The 10,371-nt window shown below is 37.7% G+C and overlaps 1 long non-coding RNA gene across 1 annotated transcript in view; it reads left to right on the top strand.

Annotated features, from left to right (window-relative positions):
• Positions 1 to 278: 278 nt before the first annotated feature.
• The window catches only part of LOC122240570, a 28,288-nt gene continuing 18,195 nt past the window's right edge, over positions 279 to 10,371 (top strand). The window contains exon 1 of the long non-coding RNA XR_006220351.1: positions 279 to 319. This is a non-coding gene — a long non-coding RNA (uncharacterized LOC122240570). The remainder of the gene's footprint in view (positions 320 to 10,371) is intronic.

The raw sequence follows: 10,371 nt of genomic DNA, 5'->3' as shown, positions 1-10,371 counted from the left end.
GTGGATATGTGGAATCATCATGTGTGTATGGGGAAGACAAAGACAGTTCTTCTAGACAATTCTGTCCCTGTTCCCTGGTAAAATTCTTTAAAAATTTTTTTTTATTAGTTTCCTTTATTTTTGAGAGGCAGAGAGAGGCACGGTATGAGTGGGGGGAGGGGCAGAGAGAGAGGGAGACCCAGAATCCGAAGCAGGTTCCAAGCTCCGAGCTGTCATCACAGAGCCCGATGCGGGACACAAACTCATGAGAACCGTGAGATCATTACCTGAGCTGAAGTCTGACGCTCAACCAACTGAGCCACCCAGGCGCCCACCCCTGGTAAAATTCTTACTGACTGTTTTGGTTTCAGCATAAGCATTTTGTTCCTGTGATTCATTTATGTAGACTTGACTTTCCCTTCTTGACATTTCTATAGCACGTTTTATGTTTTTTTATAACTTGATATTGTACCTTCATTACATGATTGTACATTTATGTCCCCTGTTGGACTATAATCTCCTGCAGCTAATAAGTGAATGCTATTAATTTCTGTGGGCTCAGAACCAGCCTTATAGCCTGGCACATTGTAAATTTTCATTGAGCCCATTGTTTTTAACTGAATGAAAGAATTGATAAATATAAAGGGGGTTTTAACCTCCTCTCATTATTTTGAATTTTTTTTATGATGGGAGTGCAGGCTCTTTCTTTTACAAGGAATATATTTGTGGCTATAAGTATGTGTTTTATCAAAGGGTCATTTTCCTGACTATATTCTTCCTGAAGCATTTTAAACAACATAATTTTGTGGGATAAAAACAAGAAGGGTTGGGAGACTGTGTAAAACCTCATAAATTGTTTATAGTTATTGAAGAATTTATAAAGAGACAACTTGAACATTTCCTTTTTATTGCTGAGTATTTGAAAAGGTTCTTCTCCCTCTAATATCAGTTATGCATGGAGGAGTACTTTGTAGGTAAGCGAGAGCATCTTATAACATGAACAGCATGTGCAGGAAACATAAATATCTCTTCATATGCAACATTTAGTTATAACAATGTGAAGCTCATTCTCCTCCCACATATTTACATGCCTACTAGAGAAACAGAAATTACTGTAAGTAGACACATGGGTATTTAGCATCAGACCTTTAGGTTACATAATTTTGAAGATAGTGAACTACGGGGTAACAATATAAACTTTAATCACAGAAGTTTTTCACCACTTATAATCTATAAAAATATTTATGACACTTAGATGCTAATTGTGAACATTGATATTGGCTAAACAGTACTCTGATGGGAGATGCCCATTTTATTCAGGAATGAAAAAAGAAAATGGGATATGATTAAAAGGGTCTTTAAAAAGGCAAATAAAGGGTTTCGTGGTTGGCTAAGACTTAGGGATTTCAGTACTGTGGTAATTACACAGCACTATCATAAACTGTAGAAATGATTGTTGGACTGTGCCTCAGTCATACCTTTCAAATTGTTAACAGTAACAGATGGTCCCTTCAGTTTTAACCACAAAGTTGTTCCAATGAATAATCTGTTTTACTTCAAAAAAATTTTTTTTAACGTTTGTTTATTATTGAGAAACAGAGAGACACAAAGCGTGAGCAGGGAGGGGTAGAGAGAGGGGGAGACACAGAATCCGAAGCTGAGCTGTCAGCACAGAGCCCGATGCAGGGCTCGAACCCACAAACTGTGAGAACATGACCTGAGCCAAAGTCAGTCACCCAACCAGCTGAGCCACCCAGGCGCCCCAATCTGTTTTACTTTTAAATTCTCACAAAGAATTCAGGAATTCTTACATTATAAAATATCAATGTATATAATGCAAAACTTAAAAATTCTCTTTTTAAAACCTTCTATGACTTTTTCCACCCAATCCCAGCACTCTCTACAATTTTGTATATCCTTCCAGATAAGTATTCAAATATATACATGCATATATTTATACTTGTGAACATGTGGCATTTATAGTTTATATATTAGTATATGTGCATTATATTTACATTATACACCTGCTTCTTTCACATTAAATCCTTGAGAACAGATAAGTGCAATTATATGTAAGCTTTATTTTATTATTATAAGTGTCTGTAATTCCGAAGTTTGCACCACAAAAGTTTAAAACTATTTCTCGGGGCGCCTGGGTGGCGCAGTCGGTTAAGCGTCCGACTTCAGCCAGGTCACGATCTCGCGGTCCGTGAGTTCGAGCCCCGCGTCAGGCTCTGGGCTGATGGCTCGGAGCCTGGAGCCTGTTTCCGATTCTGTGTCTCCCTCTCTCTCTGCCCCTCCCCCGTTCATGCTCTGTCTCTCTCTGTCCCAAAAATAAAAATAAAAAAACGTTGAAAAAAAAAAAAAAAAAAAAAAAAAAAAAAAAACTATTTCTCTAGTTATGGACATTTAATTTCATCCAATATTTACCTGACCAAAAGTCAAAATTCCTATTCTGGTCATGATAGAATAACAGAAAGATTTAACCTCTCCCCTTACAAAACTAGAAAGCAGAAGAAAATAAATGAAACCACTTTTTCAGATGTTGGACAACAGGAAGGACAGGTGTAGCATCCCTGAGAGAAGGGAGCAGAGCAAGGTAAGCCATAAAATCCACCCTGGCTTTCTGCCAGAGGCACATTATAGACCAGAGTACAGGTGTGGACAAACACTGTTCCAGGACTAGGCTTCCCCAGAGTTGTAAAAGGATCCAGGTCACATCCTGCCCAATCTGCCTTCTTTTTCTTCTTTCCCTCCTAAGCTGACTAGCAGAGCTATACTGCATTCTAGAGAATCTTCCCATCTGCTCCCGTCCCACCCCCGCTGTATCTTTCATAGGTGTTATTCACAGTAAATATTTTGCATATCTATTCTGTCTTCACCAATAATTCTCAGAAACTCAGAAAGACACAGACAAAGAAAAAAGAAAACTTGAGCAACGCCATTAACCAATTTAACTTAATTAACAATCTGGAAAAACTTTAACCAACAAGGGCATTTTGTTCGTTTTCCAATTATATTGAGATAAAATGGGCATGCAGCACTGTGTAAGTGTAGTGATTTGACTTACATATACTATAAAATGATCACCACAATAAGCTTAGTTAGTATTCATCGTATCATATAGATACAAAAATGTGGATTGTTTTCTTGTGATGGAACAGTTAGGATCCACTTTCCAGAACACCATCAATTGGGGCACCTGGGGGGCTCAGTCGGTTAAGCGTCCAACTTTGGCTCGGGTTGTGATCTCTTGGTTCGTGGGGTTTGAGCCCCCAATCGGGCTCTGTGCTGACACCTCAGAGCCTGGAGCCTGTTTTGGATTCTATGTCTCCCTCTCTCTCTGCCTCTCCCCCACTGGCGCTCTGTCTCCCTCTGTCTCAAAAATAAATAAACATTAAAAAAAAACCCATCAACTGGATATAATGGATATCTGTAGACTATTTCATCCAATAACTGATTAAAAATTCTTCCTAAGCTGGAACATTCTGGGCCATAAAGCACACCTTAATAAATTTCTAATAAAGGAAATCCTACATTGTCTACTCTTAGACCACAATGTAATTCAGTAAGATAATAGCAGAAAGATAGCTGCAAAATCCCCAAAAGCTTAAGAAATTAAACAACATACTCTCCAACAGCACATTGGCCAAGAAAAAAATCTCCAAGAAAATTTAATGTATGTAAACTTAAATATAAATTTAAGTGCAACTTATCAAAATTTGTGGTGCAGATTTAGTGATGCAGTGAAAGCAGTGCTAACAGGAAGGTTTTTAGCATTGGATGACTATTTTAGATGAAAAGAAAGATCTAACACAAACAAACCAAAAAGCCATATATGAAAGACCCAATGCTAATGTCATCCTCAATGGGGAAAAACTGAAAGCTTTCCCCCTAAGGTCAGGAACAAGACAGGGATGTACAGTCCCACCACTGTTTTTCAACATAGTATTGGAAGTCTTAGCCTCAGCGATCAGACAACACAAAGAAATAAAAGGCATCCAGATTGGCCAGGAAGTGGTCAAGCTTTCACTCTTTGCAGATGACATGATGCTCTACATGGAAAACCCAAAAGATCCCACCAGAAAACTGCTAGAACTGATTAATGAATTCAGCAAAGTTGCAGGGTATAAAATCAATATACAGAAATCTGTTGCATTTCTATACACCAATAATGAAGCAATAGGAGAAGAAATCAAGGAATCGATCCCATTTACAATTGCACCAAAACCCATAAAATACCTAGGAATAAATCCAGCCAAAGAGGTGAAAAATCTATGCACTGAAAACTGTAGAAAGCTTAAGAAAGAAAATGAAGACAACACAAAAAAATGGAAAAATATTCCATGCTCACAGTTAGGAAGAACAAATATTGTTAAAATGTCAATACTACCTAAAGCAATATACATATTCAATGCAATTCCTATCAAAATAACACCATCATTCCTCACAGAGCTAGAACAAACAATCCTAAAATTTGTAAGGAACCAGAAAAGACCCAGAATAGCCAAAGCAATCTTGAAAAAAAACCAAAGCAGGAGGCATCACAATCCCAGACTTCAAGCTGTACTACAAAGCTGTGATCATTAAGACAGTATGCTACCAACACAAAAACAGACACTCAGATCAATGGAACAGAATAGAGAACCCAAAAATGGACCAACAAACATATGGCCAACTAGTCTTTGACAAAGCAGGAAAGAATATTCAGTGGAATAAAGACAGTCTCTTCAGCAAGTGGTGCTGGGAAAACTGGACAGCGACATACAGAAAAATGAACCTGGACCACTCTCTTACACCAGACACAAAGATGAACCCAAATGTATGAAAGACCTAAATGTAAGACAGGAAGCCATCAAAATCCTCGAGGAGAAAGCAGGCAAAAACCTCTTTGATCTTGGCTGCAGCAACTTCTTACTCAGTAGTCTCCAAAGGCAAACAAAAGCAAAAATGAACTATTGGGACCACATCAAGATAAAAAGCTTCTGCATAGTGAAGGAAACAATCAGCAAAACAAAAAGGCAACTGACAGAATGGGAGAAGGTGTTTGCAAATGACATACCAGATAAAGGGTTAGTATCCAAAATCTCTAAAGAACTGATCAACTCAACACCCAAAAAACAAATAATCCAGTGAAGAAATGGGCAAAAGACATGAATAGACACTTCTCCAAAGAAGACATCCAGATGGCCAACCGACACCTGAAAAAATGTTCAACATCACTCATCATCAGGGAAATACAAATCAAAACCACAATGAGATACCACCTTACATCTGTCAGAATGGCTGACATTAGCAACTCAGGCAACAACAGATGTTGGGGAGGATGCAGAGAAAGAGGATCTCTTTTGCATTTTTGGTGGGAATGCAAGCTGTGGCAGCCACTCTGGAAAACAGTATGGAGGTTCCTCAAAAATTAAAAATAGAACTACCCTACAACCCAGCAATTGTACCACTAGGTATTTATCCAAGGGGCACAGGTATGTTGGTTTGAAGGGGCCCATGCACCCCAAAGTTTATAGCAGCACTATCAACAACAGCCGAAGTATGGAAAGAGCCCAAATGTCCATTGATGGATGAATGGATAAAGAAGATGTGGTGTGTATGTATACACACACACACACAATGGAGTATGACTCGGCAATCAAAAAGAATGAAATCTTGCCATTTGCAACTATGTGGATGGAACTAGAGGGTATCATACTAAGTGAAATCAGTCAGAGAAAGATAAATTTCATATGACTTCACTCATATGAGGACTTTAAAAGACACAGAACAGATGAACACAAGAGAAGGGAAGCAAAAATAATATAAAAACAGGGAGGGACACAAAACATACGATACTCATAAACATGGAGAACAAACAGAGGGTTCCTGGAGGGGTTGTGGGAGGGGGGATGGTCTAAATGGGTAAGGGGCACTAAGGAATCTACCCCTGAAATTATTGTTGCACTATATGCTAACTAACTTGGATGTAAATTAAAAAATAAAATAAAAAATTAAAAGCAGAAAACAAAACAAAAATCTTAGCATCTATTTTAGGAAAATGAGTGAGTTCAATCCAAAATAACAGAAGAAAATAAATAAAACAAAAATTAGAGCAGAAACCAATGAAAGTGAAAACAGGGGCGCCTGGGTGGCGCAGTCGGTTAAGCGTCCGACTTCAGCCAGGTCACGATCTCGCGGTCCGTGAGTTCGAGCCCCGTGTCAGGCTCTGGGCTGATGGCTCAGAGCCTGGAGCCTGTTTCCGATTCTGTGTCTCCCTCTCTCTCTGACCCTCCCCCGTTCATGCTCTGTCTCTCTCTGTCCCAAAAATAAAATAAAAAAAAAAAGAAAGTGAAAACAGAAAATCAGTATAGAAAATCACTTAAACCAAAAGCTGGTTCTTTAAAAAGACCAAGAAAATCAATAAACCAGTAGCCAGGAAAAGAGAGAGAGAACAGTAATATCGTTCTTTAAAAACAAACAAACAAAAAAAGGGTAACAAGGAAATACAAAAAGTTACAGGACTGACTTCCTGATTTCAAAACTTTCTATAAAGCCATAGTAATGAATTGGTGATATATATTTAATTGGTATTGGTGGTATATATTTAATTTGAACAGAATAGAGTGCCCAGAAATACACCCACATAAATATGGCCAACTGATCATTGACAAAGAGCAAAAGCAAACACAGTAAAGACAGTCTTTTCAACCAGTGACGCTAGAACAAGGGACGTCTATAGGCCAAAAAAAAGAAAAAAAAAAAATATCTAGTCACAGATCTTACACCTTTCACACAGATTAATGCTCAAAATAATCATAGTACTAAACTATGCAAGTCCTAGAAGATACATAAGAGAAAATCTAGATGACCTTGAGCTGATGATGACTTTTTAGATAAAACATCAAAGGCATGACCCATGAAAGAAAGCATTGGTAAGGGGGAATTCATTAAAATTAAAAACGTCTGCTCTATAAAAGACAAGGGAATGAAAAGTCAAACTACAGACTGGGAGGAAACATTTGCCACAGACACATCTGATAAAGGACAGTTATCCAAAGCATACAAAGAACTCTTAAAACTCAACAATAGGAAAATAAACAACCTAATCAAAACTGGGCCAAAGCCCTTTTCAGTCTTTGACAAAAAGAAGATATACAGATGGCAAATAAGCATATGAAAGGATGCCTTACATCAGAAAGATGTAAATTAAAATAACAATGAGATACTACTATATACCTATTAGAACAGCCAAAATCCTAAACACTGACAACACTAAATGTTGATGAGCATCTGGGCAACAGGAATTCTCATTCACTGCTGGTGGGAATGCAAAATGGTACAGCCATTTTGGAAGACAGTTCCTTGGGTTCTTACAAAACTAAATATACTCTTACTATATGATCTAGCAGTCACCTCCCCTTGGCTTACCCAAAAAGTGGAAAACTTATGTCTACACAAAAACCTGCACATGGGTGGTTATAGCAACTTTATTCATAATTGCCAAAACTTGGAAGCAACCAAAATGTTCTTCAGTGGATGAGTGGATATGTAAACAATGGTCCATCTAGACAATGGACTATTTTTCAGTGCTAAAAATAAATGAGCTATTAAGGGATTAAAAGACATGGAAGAACCTTAAATGCCTATTACTAAGTGAAAGAAACCAATCTGAAAACTCTACATACTGTATGATTCCAACTCTATGACTTTCTGAAAAATATGAGGACAGTAAAATATGGAGACACTATCCATATATCCCAAATAAGAAGACAGTGGTTATCTCTAGTTAGAAGGGAAGGAGAGGTAAATAGGCATTGCATAAAGGACTTTTAGGGCAGTGAAACCACCCTATTTGATACTACAGTGGTGGATAAATGTCATTATAAATGTGTCTGAACCCATAGACTGTCCAACAGCAGGAGTGACCCCTAATGTAAACTATAGACTCTGGGTGACTGTGATGGGTCTGGGTAGGTTCATCGGTTACAACAAATGTACTGCACTGGTTTGGGATGTTGATAATGGGGGAAGCTGTGTGTGCATGAGGGAGGGGGTATCTGGGAAATCTTTGCCTTCTGTTTAATTTTACTGTGAACTTCAAACTATTCTAAAATAATAAAATAATAAAAAAAATTTCCTGTGCCATAATCATTTGTAGTGTCCTTTATTTTACAAAAGTAACTTTGTGCTTGCCTTAAAAAAAAAAAATTCATGGGGTGCCTGGGTGGCTCAGTCGGTTAGGCATCCGACTTCCGGCTCAGGTCATGATCTCATGTTCTGTGAGATGACAGCTCAGAGCTTGGAGCCTGCTTCAGACTCTGTGTCTCCCTCTTTCTCTGCTCCCCTCCCCCAACTCATGCTCTCTCTCATTCTTAAAGAGTAAATAAACATAATATTTTTAATTCAATCATATTTAGAGAATGGTAGAGAGTACTGGGTTACGTGAAAGAAGTTATTGCTTCATAATTCAATTGAGGAAGATTACACATAATCATAAATTTGGCCAAATCATATAGGACATAAATGCCATGCTCTTTAAAATGTGGTTGGAAGCCTTTGCCAACTGAAAAAGAGGTGTTAAGGGCCATCTGATTCCAGAAAATTATTCTATTTATATGTTCTTATATACGGTTTTCTAAACTAAGTGTGGAATCATGCATGGCTATTAGGAAATATAAAACAGCATGGAAAATAACTTCTGTAAGCAAATTGCCTCCAAACCCTATAATGGCCAAACTTTCATTCGTGTCTTAGCAAAGATAATTGATGGGTAGATAAAAGCCTGTAATGTTTTGTCTATAAATAACAAAGAATGTTACATAGGAAGCAGAACAATTAGCAGATTCTAGAGTTGTTCCAGTTGTGAAACAAAAGAGCTGCTCAAAAGTCTGCTCCCTCCTCTGAAGAGCCTCCCTTGATCTCTGGCACAGCTGTAGTCCAGATGGGGGGGAGTGGGGGGAGATGTATATCCTGCCTTCTTTTCCCTTTGTCTTTGTTACCTCCCTCAATGATAGAACTGCGAGTAGTCTTAGTAACTAGCGGATCACTGAGTCCTGCTCTGTGACAGACACCGTATTAAGCATTGCTTAAAAATTGCTAAGCATTTTACACTCACAGTCTTAAGTACAAACACGTGTCTTGGTTTTTTGTCTTTAAAAAGAAATGAAAAAAAAATGAAGGTTAAGCTATTAAATTAGCAACACAATGCTGACTCAATCCAAGATTGCCAACATCAAACAAAGCATTACTTTTACCCACCATGCCAGACAGGCCATATTTTATTGTATCAGTTACTTGCATGTGTGTTTCAGGCCCTAGCCTAGGACCACAGATCCTATCTTATAGGTGCTCAACAGACATGTAAGAGAACCAATAATTTCCAAGTTGTTTTGAGACAACAAAGGCTCACAAGAAAGCTTTATTTAGGATATACATTATCTAAAGATTCTATTAAAACCTGTCCAGATATTTTAAAAGAAGAAAAAACACAGCCAGCTTTGATTGACGCAGCTGCGATCTAGGTGATCTGCCTTGAACACAGTTAGGACAGAGAATCAATTGGGCTTGTCGTAGGAGTAAAACCTTTCAAGTCAAAGTACTCCAAGTAAGATGATTACATCCTACATGCTGTGTAGGAGTGTTGACTTAGGCATGCCAGCTAAATTACCTGGGTTTATGCCTTGGGATTTCTAGGTGTTTTATATTTTAGTCATAATTAAATTCAAATGCAAGGATGTCTTTTAAATAGTGGAAATGTTAGAATTTAGAGGGCTACATAATATTTCCCAAATTAATGTATTCCAAATGTATAGCCCTGTCTAGATGGTGTAATGGGGTGGGGTGGATTGGTATATGCTTTATATATTCTGACATCTGTGAATTAAAAATAAAAACTTAGTTATCTCATTAAGTACAGAAAAATCATTTCCATGCGTCATGAGAAAAAGACTGTTATAATAGGGCTACTTCCTTTGGTGAGATTCAAGGAGAGAAAAAAATCTGGGAGAAGGGAGGAAGAGAGAAATGGGAGGGAGAGACCTAAGGCTAATACTCAGGCCAAAATAGGTACAAGAATATATTGTATGACAATTGTCTCTCTTAAACCATTAGAATCAGTGACCTATTTAAATGTGTATGTGTTTCCCCCCACTTTCCTAAGGCATTATTAAACTTAGAAGCTGCATTTGAACAGCTTGTATACACAGCTCTGTGCAAATATAGATTAGATGTTCAAATTCTCACGATTAAGGCATGTTTTGTTTGTGGTTTCTTTTTGAGTATTCCGATTGCAGCCACATGTTCAGTTATCTGCAATATGCCATCCTTTAATTATCTCCAATATACTGTGATGAAAGTCATTTAATAGTCTCTTGAATGTCCACAAAAGTAACTGGCTTAAAATAT

The sequence above is a fragment of the Panthera tigris genome, chromosome B4, assembly GCF_018350195.1.
Source record: "Panthera tigris isolate Pti1 chromosome B4, P.tigris_Pti1_mat1.1, whole genome shotgun sequence".
NCBI lineage: Eukaryota > Metazoa > Chordata > Mammalia > Carnivora > Felidae > Panthera > Panthera tigris.
The sequence above is the reverse complement of the archived record's forward strand: the minus strand, read 5'-3'. Positions and strand labels throughout refer to the sequence as shown.